We start from the raw sequence: 21,530 nt of genomic DNA, 5'->3' as shown, positions 1-21,530 counted from the left end.
TATTAAAACAACATAGGGCAAGAGGGTGTAAGGGGGAAGGGGAAGGGAGGAGTGAGAGGGGAAGGAAGGAGGGGAAGGAAAAGAGGGGGGAGAGGGAGGGGAGGAGGGGGGAGGGGGAGAAACGGGGATGAGGGAGGAGAAGATGGTGGAGGAGTAGGGGGGGCCGTTTAAACTGGTCCCCTGAATTTAGATGGATATCTATCAAACCATTTTGAACACACACAAAATCAACCTGGGAATATAAGAATATAAATCTGAATCTCTACAAGCAGAAAAGCACTGCCTGTGGAGAGGCAGGAAGGGTGGAGTCATGAATCTATGGAGAGATATGCGAAGATAAACAGAAGGAGCAGGGAGCCACCATAACCTGGTGCCCGGAAAGTGATACAACACCAGGGTGCAAAATCTGAGTCCTTGGAAATCTGGTCTGGTGAGAGACATCCCACTCTGAAAGGGGCTCTGGAAATGAAAAGGCAGAATTCCAGGTAGGGGGTTGAGGTCTCAGGATACAGGAGATCAAAGAACAAAGATATTCCTTAAATGGTAGAAGGCCTGAGCTTAGAGCCAGGAAGCAGGTTTTGGTCATCAAAAGCCGGAAGGGTTTTGCAACTAGAATCGCCATAATCTGCAAATTTGGTGGGTCTATGGCTGCTCTTGTCCTTAAACAGCTTAAAAAAATCTGGAAACAGTGCCCCTTGAAGAGGCAGAGCAGCAGTGGCTGGGAAGGGCCAGATTCCGCAGCCAGGCGTGTGCACCTAAGATCAAAATCACTTGTGGTTTTAAAAGCACAAAGGGCAAAATAAAATAAAATAAAATAAAATAAAATCACGAAGGGCAGAGATAATTCCAAGCCCTGAAAACACTTTTGAGAGTAGCTGTGAGCACGCACCACAGGAAGCAGTAGTTCTCAGCAGCGCAAGCATAAGTGGAAACTCTCTGTCCTCCAGGGTTTATTAAAGAGGGCAAATTGCGAATTTTCTGCTCTGGACCAGAGGTTTGGCTGTGGCCATTTTGCTCTGATCCCCTGAAGTTGCACAAAAAAACTCCAGACAGCAAAAGCCAAAAAGAAGTCTGGTTTCCACTAAGCCCATCCCCCTGCACTGGGGAGGCTGTAGCATTCAGCAGCACAAGTGGAAGTGGAAGTGGAAGACAAGAGAAACAAAAGCAAAAATGAACTTTAGGGGCTTCTCCAAGATAAAAAGCTTTTGCACAGCAAAAGAAACAGACAACAAAAAATTCCCACAGAATGGGAGAAGATACTTTCAAATGACATTACTGATAAATGGATTGTATCCAAGATCTATAAAGAACTTCTCAAACTTAACACCCAAGAAACAAATAATCGGAAGACACGAACAGACACTTCTTCAAAGAGACAGAAATAGCTAACAGACACATGAAAAAAATGTTCAACATCATTAGCCATAAGGGAAATACAAATGAAAACCACAATGAGATACTACCTTACACCAGTCAGAATGGCCAAAATTAAGGCCAAAATTAAGACACTAAACAACAAATGTTGGCGAGGCTGTGGAGAAGGAAGAACCCTCTTGCACTGTTGGTGGGAATGCAAGCTGGTCCAGTCACTGGGTTAAACTGTATGGAAGTCCCTCGATGTTAAAAATAGATCTATCCTATGACTCAGCCATTGCACTATTAGGTATTTACCCCAAAGATACAGATATAGTGAAAAGAAGGGGCACTTGCACCCTAATGTTCACAGCAGCAATGTCCACAATAGCCAGACTGTGGAAGGAACCGAGATGCCCTTCAACAGACAAATGCACAAAGAAGCTGTGGTACATATACACATGGAATATTACTCAACTATCAGAAAGGATGAATATCCACCATTTGCATCAACATAAATGGAACTGGAGGGGATTATGCTAAGTGAAATAAGCCAAGCAAAGAAAGATAATTACCATATGGTTTCACTCATAGTGGAACATAAGAAATAGAGCAGAGGGCCACAGGGAAGAGAGGAAAAACTGAATGGGAAGATATCAGAGAGGGGGACAAACCATGACAGACTCTGAACTCCAAGAAACAAACTGAGGGTTACAGAAGTTATTGGGTGATGGGTACTAAGAAGAGCATAAGTTGGGATGAGCACTGGGTGTTACAAGCAACTAATGAATTGCTGAACACTACAACAAAAACTTACAATGTACTATATGCTGGTTAACTGAACATAATGAAAAATTTAAAAATAATAATAATAAATTCCAGTTAGGATTCACCAGTGAAAATAAAAAATAAAAATACATCTGATTAGTTCCTTAATACCATCCACTAATGTTGGTTATGTAACTACTAATGTCACAATCTCTTTCATTATAATGCCTGTGAATGTTAATTTCCATTGTCTGAAAGTCTGTTAGGTTTTTGTTGGTTTGAAAATCTCAAGTCTTAACCAAAATATGCAGGAATGTATGAATGATAACTTGCTTTCTGGACATATTGAATTTGCTGTTGGGATTTCATAGCACAGAAGCAGAACATATCTTCTAATCTTGTCTACTCTTCATACCATGATCATCACTAGATCATTACGAGAATGTGGCCTCTCTCAATGGGGAATGCCAAGTCTACCCCCTACAGACCACCATGAGGAGGAGGCCATGGGTCTACTCACCCATGGGAGGGGTGTGGGGCAAAGAGGACAGAAATGGAAAGGCTCATTCTAAAATACATAAAGAATATAAGAATCCCAGAATAGCCAACACAATCTTGGGGAAAAAATGAATTTGAGAACTTTTAACTTCCCAATTTCAAAACCCACTATTGAACTACGGAATTGGCATAAAGATGCACATACTTATAGATCAACAGATTAGAATACAGACCTAGAAATAAAACCTATACATCTACTGTCACCTAATTTCTGACAAGTGTGCCAGGATCTTTAAATGGGTAAAGAAAAGTCTTTTAAACATATGGTGTTGGGGCAACTGTAAATCCGCATGTGAAAAAATAAATTTGGACATACCTAACACCACCTGAAAAACAAGTCAAAATGGACAATACATCTATAAGTAAGATCTAAACTACAAAAACCCTTAGACGAAAATAAAGATAAATTATGCATGATCGTGATTACACAGTGGTTTCTTACATATGACACAAAATAAACACAAGCAACCAAAGAAAAATAGATAAAATAAACTGTTTAAAAATAAAAATGTTTGTGCAACAAAATATGATACCAGAAAGTGAAAAGACAACTTGTATATGGGAGAAAATCTTTCCAAATCATATATCTGATAAAACTTATTTATAAGCACAATATATTCAGAACTTGTACAATTCAACAATAAAGCCAAATAAGCCAAGTGAAAAGTGGGTAAAATATCTGAACAGACATTTCTCCAAAGACATACAAGTGCTCAATAAGTCCATGTAAAGCAATAAGCTAAATATCATTAGTCATTAGAGAAGTGAAAATCAAAACTGAATAAGATACCACATACTCACAACGAAGGCTGATGATTTATTTTTTAAAAGATTTTATATATTTATTTGAGAGAAAGAGACAGCAAGAGAGAGCACAAGAAAGTGAGAGGGGCAGAGGGAGAGGAAGAAGCAGGATCCCCGATACAGGACTCAATCCCAGGACCTTGGGATCATGATCTGGGCTGAAGGCAGATGCTTAACTAACTGAGCAATCTAGATGTCCCTAAGAAGATTGTTAGAAAACAAAAAACAAAAAAGAAAACCTTGGAAAATGGGCAATGGCTGCTTTATCAAGGATGTGGAGAAATCAGAACACTCATAAATTTTGAGTTGGAAAGTAACATTGTCCAGCCACTATAGAAAACAGTCTGAAGGTTCCTCAAAATGTTAAATATGCAGTAACCATTTGAACAAGAAATTCCAGTTCTATGTATATACATAATAGAACATAAAATGGATGCTCATAGAAAATCTGGTACCTGAATTACAAGAATCAGTATTCCTAACAGTCAAAAAGTAGAAAAAATCCAAATGTGGATCAACAGAGAAATAGAAAAAAAATTTTAAGAAGTGGTACATCTATACAACAGTGTATTTACTTAGCCACAAGAACAATTAAGTACTAATACCTGCTATAACAAGGATAACCCTTTAAATTATGCTTAGTTAATGAATCCAGACACAAAAGACCACATATTTTATAACTCCATGTACATGAAAAGTTTAGAGTAGACAAATCTACAGAGACTAAATATAGATTAGAGAGTTCCAGGAAAAAGGAAAGGGTATAATGAGTATGGGGTTTCTTTCTTAGCTGATAAAAATGTTCTAGAATTAGAAAGCAGTGACAGTTGCAGAACCTTACTTTATAAATATAACTAAACATCTCTGAATTGCACATTTTAAAAGGGAAAACTGTCATTTGAATTCTATTTCAACATTTTAAATGTAAAGATATATATAGGACACTTTTAAGTGTATTAACATACCTGTAATGGGAGTACAGAGAGAGAAAGGAGATAAAGGAGTTATCTTTAAAGGAGGGTGGGGTACACTCCAAGAAGAAATGGTTATAAATTAAATCTGGTATGTAAGGAAGATCCAGAAACTCTAACAGAATAAATACAAAGGGATCCACATCAAGATACATCATACTAAAAATGCTGAAAGAGAAAGAAAAAAAATCCTAAATGCAATATAAGAATAATCACAATCATATGCAAGCAAACCCTCATAAAATTAACATCTGATTTTTCATAAGAAACAATGGAGACTAGAAGAATGGTGACACACTAAAAGTCCTAAATTTAAAAACAAACAAACAAAAAACCAAAAACTGTCAACCAAGATTTCCATATACAGTGTATCTATCAAAAATGAAAGTGAAATAAAATATTCTCAGATAAACAAAAATTATCAATGGTAGCAGACCTACCTTACAAAATATATTAATAGAAGACATTAAGCCTGAAAGCAAGTGACCTCAGAATCCACACAAATCCACACGAAAAAAAATACTGTCAATGAAATTACCCAATTTTTAAAAAATATAATGTGTATTCTTTCTCTTAGCTGATTTGAAAACCAACTGCACCAGACAGAATGTATATAATTATACTGCTGGACCTATAACATATAAAAATGTAATGTATCTGTCAATAATGTAAAGGAAGTAGGTGCAAACAAAGCTGTACTGAACCAAGGAAATGTTTACCAGATGATAACGTGATTCCACAGAAGCCAGTGAAGAGAACAAGAAATGAAAAAGATCATATACCACTTTATAAATACATACTTGCCCTCCTTTCTTCTCTCCACTTCTATAAAAGACATAAAGCTATATTAATTTATAATTGTAACAATGCATTAATGTGTTTGTAACATATACAGATATAATACATATAATAATAATAGCACAAAGATGGGTGAGAGGGAATAGAGCTATATATGAGACATATTTCTAACTCACTGGAATAAAATTATTATATATCTGAGGAATATATACAGCTATATTAAAACGTATATGGTAAACAGCAATCTTTGAGAATCTAAAAATATTTAGAGAAAAAAATCATTAAAGGAATTATATGTTACAAAAGGAAAACATCACTTTCATGCAAAAGAAATCAGAAGGAAAAAAAAAAAAAAACTGAGTGGGGGGAAAATGGTATATGGGATTCCAGGGAAGACAGAAGAGTAGGAGGGCCCTAGGCTAACCCTGGTCCACAAATACAACTAGGGACTACTCATTCCCCTGTAAAGAACCCAGAAAATGACCCAAAGACTGACAGAATAGACTCTCAACTAAATATAGAGAAAAGGTTACACTGAAGAGGGTAAGAAGGGCAGAGACACTGTGGGAAGCTAAAGGGACTTGTAGGATGTGGAAAGGAAAAAGAAAAAGACCCTCATGTCAGAGTGCCCACAAGGGGAAGAGAAGTCCCCATACCATTTGGATTTGAAAATCAGAGGTGCCAAATTTCATGAGTTCTTACAACCAACAGGATTTAAAACCTGGAAGATTAAAAGATTAGCTGACTTGGCTCTGGGAGAACTGGGAGGGCAAGGAGAAACTGATTTGCTGCCCTTAAAAAGACAGCACCACAAACAGCCTATAGAGACGCAGCATAGAGGCAGCAGCTGGAAAGGTGACTCAGGCATATGTGACTGAAGAGTTACTTACTATGGTCATCTCAGAACCCAACCCAAAAGGGCCTGAAATTGCTGGCTAATTCCTCCTGCAACAAAGGAACTGGCAAGTGCCATTTCCCTCCCCAACCCAGCAGTGTAAAAAAGATGGCCACCTACAGGACTTAACTACATAACTTAGCACTGCTGCCCTATGTGCTGTCCGCCTCCCACCACAAAGTCTTCTATTAATCCACCCCTCTGACAGCCTGCCACATTCTGGGCATGGCAGGGCTGCTCCCACAAAAACAGCAGTGCACAAAGCTTCCTAGTACTGTCACCCAAACCAACCCAAACCAACCCCAACTACTTCCACCAATAACCACCCCCAACCGGCGCTGTGCTTCCTTTGTTCAACCCTCCTCAATATGCACTTGGCCAGAGCCCATACAGAGTGCTGCCCTCGGCCTGCAGTCTGCAAACACCGGCTACAGTGGCCATCAACATTCCAAAGTGACTCCTGCCTCAGAGAGAAGGAAAGATAAACACATACCAATCAGTCCAAGCCTCCAGCAGTGGGCTGGAGGCACACAACTGGTCTGAGAGCAGGTTCTGCATACCAATGAAACTTTCTCAGGGGACAACAGAGGGAAAGCACTCTGCAGTTTGGTGGTACTGCAACTCTGGGAAATGTCTACTCTGACTCAACTCAAACCCAAAGCATCCCCAAACTGGCTCACTAACACAACAGGGAACAAATACTGCCCACAATAGGCAAAGAGAGCTTTTGCAGGCAACTGGACTGAAAGAAAAAAACAGATCAGCCTCAACAGCAAGGCACATGCATCACACGTGAAACTTACCTGAAGTGCCAAGCTGTGGTAAACAAAGGACACAACATGGAAGGGCACTACAGGACCACTTAAGAAGGCCATTACTTTCCAGTATAGGAGATGTAGCTATCTTTCCTAACAGAGATAGGTAATATGCCTGAAGAGAATTTAAAGTAAAGATCATAAAGATTCTCCCTGGACTTCAGAAAAGAGTGGAGCACGTCAGTGAGACCTTTAACAATGAGATAAAAAAGAATCAGAGATGAAGAATGCAACAAGAACTGTAAATGAAATTGAAAATATACTAGACGCAATAAACAGTAGACTAGAGAAGGCAGAAGAATTTATCAACGACCTGGAAGAGAGAATAATGGAAAGTAATCAAGCTGAGCATGTGAGAGAAAAAAAAATTACTCAAAATAAGAATAGACTCAGCAACACTATCAAGCCCAATAACATTTGCGTTATAGTGATTGCAGAAGAGAAAGAAAAGGGGACAGAAATTTGAAGAAATAATAGCTGAAAATTTCCCAAAAGTGGAGTTATAAATTCAAAATCCTGAACAGAAAAAAAATCTGCACCCAAGAATACTCTATCTATCAAGGCTATAATTCAGAATAGATGGAAAGATAAAGTTTCCCAAACAAAAGTTAAAGGAATTCACGACCACTAAGCCACCCCTACAAAAAAATATTAAAGAGGATGCCTTGAGTGGAAAGGAAAGACCACAAGCAGGAGTAAGTAAAGTAGGAAGCACAAAAGCAGTAAAAACATCTGTAAAAATCTATTAAAGCACTCACAAAATAAAAGGATGTAAAGTATGACACAATGTGGGCAAGAAGAGTAAAGAATGGGTTCAAACTTAACCAACTATCCACTTAATATAAACTGCTATATGCAGAAGATGTTATACACAAACCAAATGGTAACCACAAATCAAAAACAAGATATATGCAAAAAATAAAAAGAAAGGAATCCAAATATATCACTAAAGAAAGCCAACTAATTGTGACAGAAGAAAACACAAAACAAACACTATAAAAACCACCATAAAACAAGTAACAAAATGGCAATAAACACATACCTATCAATAATTACTTTGACTTTGAATGGACTAAACCCTCCAATCAAAAGACATGGAGTGATGATATAGATAAAGAAACAAGACTCATCTATATGCTGCCTACAAGCAACTCATTTCAGACCTAAACACACATGTAGACTGTAAGTGAAGGGGCGAAGTTTAGATAGCAGTTTAGTAGGAGGGACCCTGAATTTGCTTCATCCTTCAGATACAACTAGATCAACATTCAGCTAAATTTTGAACAACTAGGAAGGCAACCAGTGGATAAGGAAACAATCTGCACAGCTGAAGACAGAGAAGCATTAGAAGGGAAGTTCGGAGCCCTAAACTAGGGGAGAGGAAAGCCATGAGGCTAGGAAGGGAAGTGAACCAGTTTTGCTGAGCAAAGTCAGAAAGAGGGAGAAAGTGGGAGAGGGCAGAGAAGGTTGCAACTGCATAATAAGCCACAGAAGGAGATCCTTCTAGGTCTCACAGTGAGAGATTGTTCCTGGAGGGCATTTGTAAGAGCTTCTATTGCCTCTCCAAGGACAAAAGGCCAGCTACGGAGCCACTGATCAGTGATCAACAGCAGGGTCAGAGATGGGGCAAAGGGCAGAAAACCCCTTAACCTGTGAGCTACAACAGGCTTAAACTCCGGTGTGCTCTTTGAGCAAGGAGAGCAGAGACTAGAGTACATTGCAGATAACGTGGCTGCCCCCTTTATATTGTCTACCACAATAGAGTCAAGTCTCTGTGACAGCTTTCCTGGGACATAAGGGAGTAGGGGACTTAGCTGAGTGCAAATAGCCAAAAACCTCGTTCCAGCTTTTCCAGAGCATTACAATAAACTTTAAGCTCTGCACATTTCTGGACAGGACGGTGCTGGGCACACCCTGAGCCTCTTCTCTAGGGGAGAGGAGTGAAGACATACCTTAGCAGGCCCTTTAAAACTTGGAATACTGAATCACAGCCACCAGCCAGAGATAAAATACAGGGGATCTGTAGCTCTGGGTAAGTCAGAGATCCAGGCAGACAGTTTAGGGCAGGGAACTGATGAAAGCCCAGGACACAGGAGATGTTTGCTTTCTTAAGAGGGCCTCCTGAACAGTGGCAGACAGGAGTTCCGTCCCCCAAGGACAAGAAGGCAGGGTGACCAACATTCTACCTCTTCTACCACCTCTCATTTCTCCCGCCCACCAGCACAATTGGGACGTCAGAGAGAAACAGTGCCTCCAGTGGAGTCTGGAGTCCCCTACACTAAATACTGCCCACCTAGGACTGGCAGAAGCATCTTTCAAAGGGCAAATAGATGGGAGTCAGTGCAGCAGGACTCTCCCACAGAAGACCAAAAAGCCCCCATATCCACAGTCTACTGATCAAAGAAAGCTCCAAAATATCAGCTATTGGTAGAAATAGAACCAGGCTTTTTTCCCCCCCTTTTCTTAGTTTTCTTGAATTTTTACATATTTTTTATTTTTCCATTTCTTATTTTTTAATCTTTAGCCTTTATTTTGTATATGCGTGTATGTGTGTATATTTCTACTTTTTTCTTTTTTTTTTTAATAGGCTTATAATTTTCTGTGCATTTTTTTCATTCATTTCCTTTTCTTATTTTCTGGATCAGAATTCTTATTTTTTCTCTCTTTTCTTTCCCTTTTCTTTTTTCCTTCCTTCCATATTTTAGAATCAGGCTTATGCTTTATTATTTGCATGTTTGTTCTGTTTCCTATTCTCTTGTCTTCGATGAGGGTTTTTTCTTTTTATTTTTATCTTCTTTAATTTCCTTCTTTCCTTTACAGGTTCAACTTGTAAAAACAAGTGAAAGCACACCTACTTAGAGGTCCAAATACTCCCAATTACAAGCAAGAAGGAACACTATTAAGGAGAAGTGGGAAAAAGTATCCAAAACACAACACTGGATATACACAGCAGCCTCTCTCAAGAAATAAGAAAAGTCTCAGATACAAACCTTACACATGAAGGTGCTTAAAAAATAAAAGCAAAACAAACAAACAACAACAAAAATACCCAGCAAATAAAGCTTAAACCAAGCAGTAGAAGAGAAATACTAAAGACTAGAGCAGAAATCAATGATACAGATATCAAAAAAACAGTAAAACAGATCAACAAAACTAGGAGATACTACTTTGAAAGAATTAATAAAATTGATAAGCCCAGCCAGACCTAAAAGTAAGAAAAGAGTAAGGACCCAAGGGTACCTGGGTCCTTACTTTCCCTTTGCCCTCAGGGAAAGACAAATCAAAACCACAATGAGATATCACGTTATACCAGTCAGAAGGCTAAAATTAACAAATAAAGAAACAACAGATGTTGACAAGTATGCTGGAACCCTCCTACACTGCTGGTGGGAATGTAAACAGGTACAGTCACTCTGGAAAACAGTATGGAGGTTCCTCAAAAAGTTGAAAATACAGCTACCCTATGACCCAGCAATTGCATCACTGGGTACTTACCCCAAAGATACAAATGTAGTGAAACAAAGAGGCACCTGCAACCTCATGTTTATATCAGCAACGTCCATAATATCCAAACAATGGAAAGAACCCAGATGTCCATCAACAGATGAATGGATAAATAAGTTGTGATACACACACACACACACACACACACACACACACACACACACACACAGGAATATTACTCAGCCATCAAAAAATGAAATCTTGTCATTTGCAATGGCATGGATGGAACTACAGGGTATTATGCTAAGCACAATAAGTCAGTCAAAGAAAGACAATTATCATATGATTTCACTCATATGGAGAATTTAAGAAAAACAGGATCATAGGGGAAGGAAGGGAAAAACAAAATAAGATGAAATCAGAGACAGAAACAAACGGTAAGAAACTCGACTATAGGAAACGAACTGAGGGTTGCTGGAGGGGAAGAGGAGGTAAGGGATTGGGGTAACTGGGTGATGAGCATTAAGGAGGGCACTGGATGTAAAGAGCACTGGGTGCAACTGATGAACCATGAAACTCTACCTCTGAAACTAATAATATACAATATGTTAATTAATTGAATTTAAATGATAATAAACAGAAGATATAAGAACTGTATCTAATATATAATGTATTGCATATAATCATTAAATATTATATACTAATATATACTAATACATGATATATAATATAGCTTATAATATATATTTATATATAATTTAATCATGTATACTATATATAATAATTATATTATATTATTACATTATTATGTTATATATATTATATTATTGTGTGTGTGTGTGTGTGTATATATACTCCCAATATCTGAGCACCAAAACACATTAAGGAAATACTAATACGACTTTAAGGGAGAAACAGACAATACAGTAAGTAGGGGACTTCAATTCCCCACTATTCGCAGTGAATATGTTGTCCAGACAGAAAATCAAGGACACATAGGAATTGAACCATATTTTAGAATAAATGGACTTAACAGACACATATGGAAAATTCCACACAGCAGAACACACATTCTTCTCAAGTGCCCATGGAGCATTCTCCAGGATACATCATATAATAAGCCACAAAACTAGTATTACCAAATTTAAGAACACTGAAATCATACAAGCTATCTCCTGTGACCACATGGCACAAAATTAGAAATCTATATGAAGAAAGGGAGTGTATTTCCAAATATATGGAAACTAAACAGCACATTTCTAAACAACCCATGATTTAAAGAACTCAAAAAGGAAATAAAACATTATCCTGAAACAAATGAAAACAAAAATATAATGTATCAAATTGGGGGGAATAAGCAAAAGCAGTTCTGCAAGGAAAGTTTATAGCAATAAAACCATATGTTAAAAGATGAGATCTCAAATAAACAATCTAACTGTATATCTTAAGGAACTAAAAAAAAGAGCAACTAATTAAGCCCAAAGTTAGGAGAAGGAAATAATAAAAATTAGAGCAGAAATAAATAAAATAGGGACCAGAGAAACAACAGAAAGGATGAATCCATGAAACTTGAACCTGGTTTGTTGAAAAGATAAAAAACAAAAACAAAAACAATAACCTGACAAACCTTTAACTACACTAAGAAAAAAAGACTCAAATAAATAAAATTAGAAATGGAAGAGGAGATATTAAAATCAGTATTACAGCAATATATAATTATAAGAGACTGCTAGAATTACATCCCAACAAATTACATAACCTAGAAATGGGTACATTTCTAGAAACACACAAGAGTCTACCAAGAATGAATTAGGAAGAAATATAAAAATCTGAACAGAGCAGTAACAAGTCATGAGACTGATTCAGTTATCAAAAAATTCTAACACAGGAAATTCCAGGGCCAGACAGCTTTACTAATGAATTCTACTGAATATTTAAAGAAGAATTAACACCAATTCTCCTCAAACTCTTCCAAAATATGGAGGAAGAGGAAACACTTCTGAACTCACTTTACAAAGCCAGTATTACCTTGATACCAATACGAGATAGACATCACAATATTAACTACAGATAATATCCCTGATGAATATACATGAAAAAAATTCTCAAAATGTATTAGCAAACCAAATATAAGAACAAATTAAAAGGATCATACACCATGACCAACAGGATTTATCCCTGGGATACAAGGATAGTTCAATTCTATTCACAACTGAATACAGAGTCCAGAATTAAGTCCTGGCATATACAATCAACCAATAATCAAACAGAGACAAGAACACCTAGTGATGAACAAACGGTGCCTCTGTAACAAATGGTGCCTGGAAAACTGGATAACTACAGGCAGAGCAATGAAACTGGACCTCCTTATCTCATAGCATAAACAAAAATTCAAGACTTAAGACTTGTAAAACGTGATTCCACAAAAGTCCTACAAGAAAACATACGGGAGATGTTCATCAATACTTATCTTGGCCATCATTTTTGGATGATGCCAAAAGCACAAACAACAAAAATAAAAATCAACAAATGAGACTACACCAAAATCAAAGCTTCTTCACAGTAAAAGAAATAAGTAAAAAAAATGAGATGGCAGCCTAAAGAATGAGAGAAAATATTTGCAAACTATATATTGGATAAGAGATTAATATATAAAATACATAACAATTTAATAAGAAAGACACAAACAATCCAATTAAAACATGGGCAAAAAAATTAAACATTTTTCCAAAAGGGGCATCAAAATGACCACCAGGCACATGAATAACTGTTTAACATCACTAAGCATTAGGGAAATGCAATAAAATCTACAATAAGATATCACCTCATGCTTGTGAAGGGACAAGTACTAGGGAGGCTGTTATGGAAAAGGAACACTTATACACTGTTAGTAGGAATCTAAATAAGTCCAATGAGTGCAGAAGACAATATGGAGGTTTTTCAAAAAATTAAAACTACATCTACCATACAATCCAGCAATTCCACTTCTAGATATATACTGTAAGAAAATATAAATGGGATTTTGTTGAGATATATGCACACCCATGTTTATCACACATTATTCATAATAGCCAAGATGGGGAAACAACCCAAATAGCCATCAATGGGTGAAAGAATTAAAAAAAAAAAAAAAAAAAAAGATGTGGCATACACACACACACACACACACACACAATGGAATACTACTCAGTCATGAGAATGGGGAATCTCCTACCATTTGTGACAAAATGGATGGACACTATGCTACATACATGACATAATGAGTACTTTATGCTAGGTGGATAAGTTGACAGAGACAAATACTATATGATCTCACAACGTGGTATCTATAAAAATCAAACTTGGAAAAACAATGGAGGATAAAATAGTGGTTATCACAGGATAGGGAGTGAGGGATAAGATTTACAGTGTTTAAGGGTAGAAAGTTAAACATTAGTAAAATAAGCTATAGAGATGTGATATACAATATAATGAATATAAAAAATAGTACTGTACTACAATGGTGCAATATGATAAATACTGCTTCAAATGGCAATCAAATTATAATATATAAATGTATCAAAGTAACATGCTGTATACCTTAAATTTATGAAGTGTAACATGTCAAATTTATCAAATAAAAAGTAGACAGGAGTCACAATCTTTAAACAAATAAACAAAACCCACAAGGCTTCTGGTAATACTAGGTATTTTAAAAAAGAAAGTGCTAAGACAAATTACTGAATGGAAGAAAATATTTGCCAATTATATATTTGACAAGGGTCTACCCACTAGAATATATTTAAAAAAAAAAAAATCCAAACTCTCACAACTCAGTAAGAAAAAAAACCACCCAATTAAAAAAAAAAAATCAATAAAGGACTTAAACAGCCATTTCTTCAAAGAAGATATACAAATGACAAGGAGAAAAGGAAAACATGGTCATCATAATCAGTCATTAGGGAAATAAATACCCAAACCACAATAATATGCTACTTTATTCCCATTAGGATTGTTACAATAGAGTTTACTTTTTAAAGAAAAATAAATGATGGTGAGGAAGTAGAGAAATTGCTGGTGAGAATCTAGAATAATGCAATCACTATGCAAAACAGGTGAGTGGTTTCTCAGTGAGTTAAATATAGAATTGCTGTATGAACCAGTAATCCCACTCCTTGGTATAGATGAAGAGAATTTAAAACAGGTACTCAAACTGGTATTTGTACACCAATGTTCTTTTTTTTTTTTTAACAAATTTTATTTATTTATATGACAGACACAGATCACAAGTAGGCAGAGAGGCAGGCGGTGGGGGTGGGGGGAGGAGGAAGCAGGCTCCCCGCTGAGCAGAGAGCCCCTTGTGAGGTTCGATCCCAGGACCCCAAGAACATGACCTGAGCTGAAGGCAGAGGCTTAACCCACTGAGCCACCCAGATGCCCCTTACACCAATGTTCTTAGTAGCACAATTCACAATAGACAATGAGTGGAAAAACCCAAATATCCATCAACAGATGAACTGATAAATAATTCTGGTAAAAACATACAACAAAATATTATTCAGCCATAAAAAGAATGAAGTACTGATATATGATTCCATGTGGATGAACCTCAAACATTATTATTCTAAGCAAGAAATCAAACACAAAAGGTAACAAATTATATGATTCCATTTATATAAAATATTCAGAACAGGTAAATTCACTGAGACAGAGAGAATACTGGTATAGCTGAGGTATGTTGGAGGGGTGGATTTTGGAATGGATATTTAATGGAGTGGATGCTTAATGGTATGGTGTTTCCTTTCTGGGTGATGAAAACTTCTGAAATGAAGCAGAAGTGGTGGCTGCACATGTTACAATGTACTAAGCACTGAAATTACTTTAGGAAGTTAATTTTATATTATGTGAATTTTACCTCAATAAAAATTTTTTTTTAGTAAATTGAGAGATTTGGGGCACCTGGGTGGCTCAGTCAGTTAAGCATCTGCCCTTTGCTCAGGTCACAATCCCAGAGTCCTGAGATAGCGCCCTGCATTGGGAATCTCTGCTCAATGGGGAGTCTGCATCTCCCTTTTACTCTGCCTGCTGCTCTGCCTACTTGTGCGCTCACTCTCTCTCAAATAAATAAAAAAATAGAAATCTTAAAGATACATAAATAAACAAAATAAATATATAGATCTGATAACCAACTGCATTTAGCTTAGAAGTGTATGTGGCAAGGATAATAGATACTAAAGAGTCTTTGAACAATCAAGTGGGCAGACACCCCAATAAATGAGACAAGAATCACAGCAATTAAAGTGTATCTGTTTAACTATATGTTAAAACATATGGTCCAATAAAATAAGAAAAAAGAAATGGATAATTATTCTTCCGTAACTGACTGCTACTTATGGCGAGTGCCCTGTGCCATCTTCTTGGGGAGGTAAACAACTTTAATAATTAAAGTACTTTTCTAATATATTTTGCATATTTATTTATCATTTTGGCATAATAAGCAATTAACATACTTTTACTTGAGACAAAAAATATAATTCTCCCTTTTACCCCAGTGTATTATTTTAGTTATTTTTTAAAGAAAATCAGTAGCAACTGGGGTGCTAACAACTAAAAGTGGAAGAAAACAAAATAATGGTTTTCACCATTTACAGAGATTAAGTGCCTTGTATGAGACATGAGAGGGCTTTCTAAATAAAGGGGCACACATAGGTTTTCTTGAAAAGGACTTCAAAAAGTAAAATAATAATTTCAAAGTCAGAAGGTTTTAGTGCTAATAAGCCTTCCCTTATCTCAACAGTAATTGCCTCTACTCATTCTACCCTGAATTCTTTGACTCTAACTTCTTGTCAGTTCCTGCTTACTCTCTCCTCAGTGATCAGTTTCTCCAGCTCCCTGTTGAAGGGCTAGTTTAAAACTACAATCACAGCATCAGAGCCCTGCGATCTCCTCTTTTAAACTGCCATAACAGACAACCCTTTCTAGCCCTGCCAGAAGGCAATACTGCAAAAGCTAGAATTTTTAGGAAAATAAAATCCATAGTGTGACACTTCTTAGGATAAAACAGTCACCGAAGTTGGTCTTTCTTAGGCTATAACTTGGTGAACCTAGAACCAATTCTAAAATTTGTATTTAAATGCTGTACCAATGGAAAAGGGTACATTCAATCAAATGGAAAGGAAACACTTGCACTTTATGTATAAAAGAAATTGAATGGGTATAGCCTTGATTCTCTTGTATAAAAATACAGAAATGGTGAGAAGAAGAGAGATAGTAAAGTTGTATAACCATCATCTTATTATCAATTTTAGTTCTACAAGAAGTCTTTTTTCTTCTACTTGGATAACCTCTGAAATAGCTGAGAGCCATGGAAAGTTCAACAACCTAGATGTCTCACAGGTATCTAAGGAAAAACAGAAAAGAGGAGACACTGTTCCCACTTCAGCGTATCAGGGAACCCGGACTGGCAGAGTCTTCCGTTCTTTCAGAAAGAGCACAAATCCCACATGCCTCTGTCACAACTGTTATGACAGCAGCCAGGGAAGAAAAATAGGGGAAGATTTTTCTGGAGCTCTACAGAAGATGTCTTTTTGGCTTTGGAACTCAAAAAGTTTGTTTTATCAGCAGCCTGTTTTAGGTAAATCCTTCCCAAAATATTTATAATCTGAAAAACATTTTCATTATAGTGTTTTTAAAATTGCTTATATTTGAAAAAGGAAAAATAAACTACTGAAATAAATTCATGAGAAACAAATCTTTGTCATTCCATTCCAATTTCTCCTTCCAGTTTCTCTTATGGGCTCATTTCTTCATATTCTCTAAGAATTTTTACAACTATCCAATACTATTTTTTTCTTCTTGCCCCAGAAATGTGGATTCAGAGTGAAGAGAAAATGAAATTTCCTTGTGTTGCTTTAATTTTAATATAGTACCTCTAACTGCTCTCCAAATCAGCATCCAATGCTGGTTCTCTCCCAAACTCTCCAAGTGACATCAATCAACTTACTGTACATTTTCAATGAAATATTCTATCAGAAAACTCATATTCTTAAGAAAAATCAGATCTCTGTTTATCATAACTGTGAGATATCACTTTACACCTGTCAGAATGGCTAAAATCAACAATACAAGAAACAACAGGTGTTGGCAAGGATGCAGAAAAGAACCTTCTTGCACTGTTGGTGGGAATGCAAACTGGTGCAGCCACTCTGGAAAACAGTACGGAGGTTCCTCAAAAAGCTACCCTCCAACCCAGCAATTGCACTACTGGGTATCTACCCCAAAGATACAAATGTGGTGATCCAAAAGGACACCTGCACCCCATGTTTATAGCAGCAATATCCACAACAGCCATACTATGGAAAAAACACAGACGACCATTAACAGATGAATGGATAATGAAGATGTGGTACAAATATATATATACAGTGGAACACTACTCAGCCACCAAGAAAATAAAAAATAAAAAAAAGAAATCTCGCCATTTGCAACAATGTGGATGGAACTACAGGGTATTATGCTAAGTGAAATAAGTCAGAGAAAGACAATTATATTTCACCTATATGCAGAATTTAAGAAACAAAACAAACAAGCAAAGGGAAAAAGAGAGAGAGAGAGAATCCAAGAAACAGACTCTTAATTCAGAGAACAAACTGAAAGGAGATGGTTGGGGTGACGGGTTAAATTGGTGATGGGAAGTATGAAGTGCACTTGATGTGATGAGCACCGGGTGTTATATATAAGTGCTAAATCATTATATCATATATCTAAAACTAATATTACAATGTATGTTAATTAAAATTTAAATAAAACAAAAAATAATAATTTAAAAATTTTTCCTTATAATACGATTATAGGCTGAAATGTTCCCCCAAATTCACACATTAAAGTCCAATATGCTCACAGACTACGCATACAGCATTATGTATGAAATATCTCTTATAATATTTTTCCAACTAATCAAAATGTCCTTTTCTCGTTTTAGGGGTTCTCTATAAAATCTGGATACAAGTCCTTGACAGATAAATGTTTTGCTGTTATTTTCTCCCTTAATGGAGGTAATTTTTTATTGTGATTAATTTTAATTTACAGTATTTACAGTAATTTTAATATTTGTTGCTTTTTGTAGCCTACCAAAGAAAGCTTAGCCTATTTTCTACATTTTCTTCTAGAAACTTTCCAGCTTTTACCTTTTGATCCATGATCCACTTTTACCTTTAGATCTATGATCCATCTTGAGTTTTGTGTATGTGAGATAGAGTCAAGGTGATTTTTTTTTTATCTATATGAGTATCTAATCATTCCAGCACTGTTTGTTTACAAACCTTTGTTTCCCCCACTGGATTGTTTTCTTTGTCAAAAATAATTTCTCAGGGCGCCTGGGTGGCTCAGTGAGTTAAGCCTCTGCCCTTGGCTCAAGTCATGGTCTCAGGGTCCTGGGATCGAGCCCCACATCAGGCTCTCTGCTCAGCAGGGAGCCTACTTCCCCCACTCTCTCTGCCTGCCTCTCTGCCTACTTGTTCTCTCTCTCTCTGTTAAATAAATAAATAAAATCTTTTAAAAAATAACATTAAAAAAATAATAATTTCTCAACTCTTATTTTGTTCCATCTACCTGTATATCTTTATCCACTATCACAATCTTGATTGCTGTAGCATTAGAGTAAAACAGGTAGTATAAGTTAGTGAAGTAATTCTTCAACACTGCTCTATAAAACCTAGGTCCTTCATATTTCCATATGAATTTCTTAATCAGCATGTCAATTTCTACCTAAAGAGAAAAGGCCTGCGAAGATACCGACTTATCCACATCAAGGTGAGTGGGAGAGCCAGTGACACAGTCCTGCCATAAACCTGAGGTGCAGTAAACCTCAAATGGAAGGGAACTAACAAACCAAGAGCCTCTCCTTGTAGAGCCAAAGGTTTGTATCCCACCTCAGGTACTCCACCTTTTCAGATCTGCACCTAAGAGATTATACTCAAAACATGTGGCTTTGAAAGCCAATTGGCCTTGAATCCACAAGACCCATAGAGCTATACCAAACTGAGAAACATCTCTTAAAAAGCAGTCATGCTCAAACTCACTCATCCTATAGCCCAGCCCAGAAAGAGCTGTTTGAAAAGCACCCAGACTCTACATCAAAGAAATACATGTGCTAATCTTAGAGTGTCAACTGAGAGGCCCCAGCCTGTTCGGATACTCTCAGGGGAAGGAGGTGCTGCTGGGTGCCATTAAGTTCTCCCTCTAACTTACTAAAGCTATTAGGTACCCCCTGACCATTTTGTTGTTGTTGTTGTTTATTCGTTTTTTAAACATTAGACTTTTTTGTTCATGGTGGATATCATCTTTATCCTCCAACCGGTACAAATCACTTTTGTGCTCTCCCTCTGTGTTGCTAATCAGCAGGCACCATTTTTTTTTTCCTTAGAGGGTAGGTACCATCTTTGCGTGCTCACTCGGCCATATTCCGCAGCACTACTCTCTCGAAGGAGAGATTTTACACATATCTGGTGCCCCAGTTTTTGCAATTACAGCCTGATAGCCTGGCTCTGGTGGCCAAGGAAGCCGGTTTTCTTGGATTCCAAAGTACTCTACAATTGGACACAGTTCTTGGCAGAATACCACACCCAGGGCTCTGCACACATAGCGGAGTGAAACACACCCCTAATCTTTCTGAGAAAGTGGCCTATTTGCTTGTCCAAGAAATTTGCCTTGAGGGGTAATTTCTGGTCTAGCACACATCTAGGTGCCTACAGACATGCTTTCAGGAAAACAGAGGCCATTGGGTACAATCTTTGCATTCTGCCTTGCTCTAGCGTACTAATATCTCTCAGAAAGAAGCTTTATACCCTTGTCTGGCACCTTGATTTTTACAGCTGCTACCAGGGACCATGTCTACATCACGTGGCTCTACTGGCCAGCGGGGCTTATGCTCACAGATCTCTTAAGACTGTCACCAATGGTGAAAGAGTTCTTAAACCGCTACCACTCTCAGGGCACAGCAAGAGGCAAAAGACCCAGAAGCTCACTCCATCTGTGAAAGAGGCCTACAAGCACAGCATCATAGCTACAGCCTCAGTAACAGACTGCTAATTAAACATACATCTAAGGGCCAATTGTAAAGCTGACCAGAGCTCTCAGAAGATGGGTGCTATGTTCATGTTCATCCTCAGCTGCAATCCAGAGCACCAGTCTCTTGGAAGGGAGCTCCTGCATGTACTTAGTATCCCACTTTCTACATCTTGTATCCTGGTGTTTGTGGTTGCCACACATGGGACTTGGCTCTGGTCAGGCTCTGGCTCTGGCCAGGGGGACCTGGCTTCCAAAGGACTTTAACAATTGGAGGGACAGTTCTTGGTAGGGTGCCACCCCCAGGGCACTGAACAAACAACAGACTAAAACACATTCCTCCCCCTCCTCCGCCCTGTCCCAACCCCCCACCCCATCTCTCTTTTGAAAGAGATTCATTTGTTTCTCCTGGTGCTTCAGACTGATGAATAGGCTTCAGGTTCGGCACACATCTTAGAGGCTATGAAGGTACTCACACAGAACAAAGGTAGAGGGACGCCATCATTGTGCCCTTCCTCTCCCTCATTATAGTTTGTCAGTATGTCCCAGAAAGCAGCTTATACACTAGTCTGGAGTACTGATTTTTGAAACTGCTGGTCAGAGCACAACTTCAGATCTCATGCTTTGGTAGCCAGCAAGCCTTAAGCTTATGGTCCCACAAAAGTGTGTGTGTGTGTGTGTGTGTGTGTGTGTGTGTATGTGTGCATTTTAAAAGCTGCTGTCTAAAGATCTGGCTTCCAATCTGCTGGGTTTAGGTGTTAGCTAAGATATTCCCCTCTGGGACACTGATACACGCCCCTTGGGCACACCCTCAATGACTAGAGCTATTGAAAATAAATTAGGCTGCTTGGAAAATCATAAAGGACCAAGAGACAACCAAGAACTAGGGAGAGTTTGAATGTCAAGGTTCATTTCCTATAAGAAACATTCCTCCAAGACTGGGAGAGGTGACAGCTTCATTTAATACATAGAAACAAACACAAAGAGTCAAGCAAAATGAAGAAACAGGAATGTGTTCCAAATTAAAAAAAAAAAAATAAAACTCCCCCCACCAAAAAAAGCCCTGAATGGAACAGAGAT

At 37.5% G+C, this 21,530-nt stretch overlaps 1 protein-coding gene across 4 annotated transcripts in view; it reads right to left on the bottom strand.

The window, feature by feature from the left end:
- SPIDR (scaffold protein involved in DNA repair) overlaps positions 1-21,530 on the bottom strand; it is a 607,809-nt gene that overhangs the window by 437,015 nt on the left and 149,264 nt on the right. The gene's annotated exons all lie outside the window — the stretch shown is intronic.

Source organism: Mustela erminea, chromosome 16 (assembly GCF_009829155.1).
Source record: "Mustela erminea isolate mMusErm1 chromosome 16, mMusErm1.Pri, whole genome shotgun sequence".
Classification (NCBI taxonomy): domain Eukaryota; kingdom Metazoa; phylum Chordata; class Mammalia; order Carnivora; family Mustelidae; genus Mustela; species Mustela erminea.
This window is presented reverse-complemented; position numbering and strand designations above follow the sequence as displayed.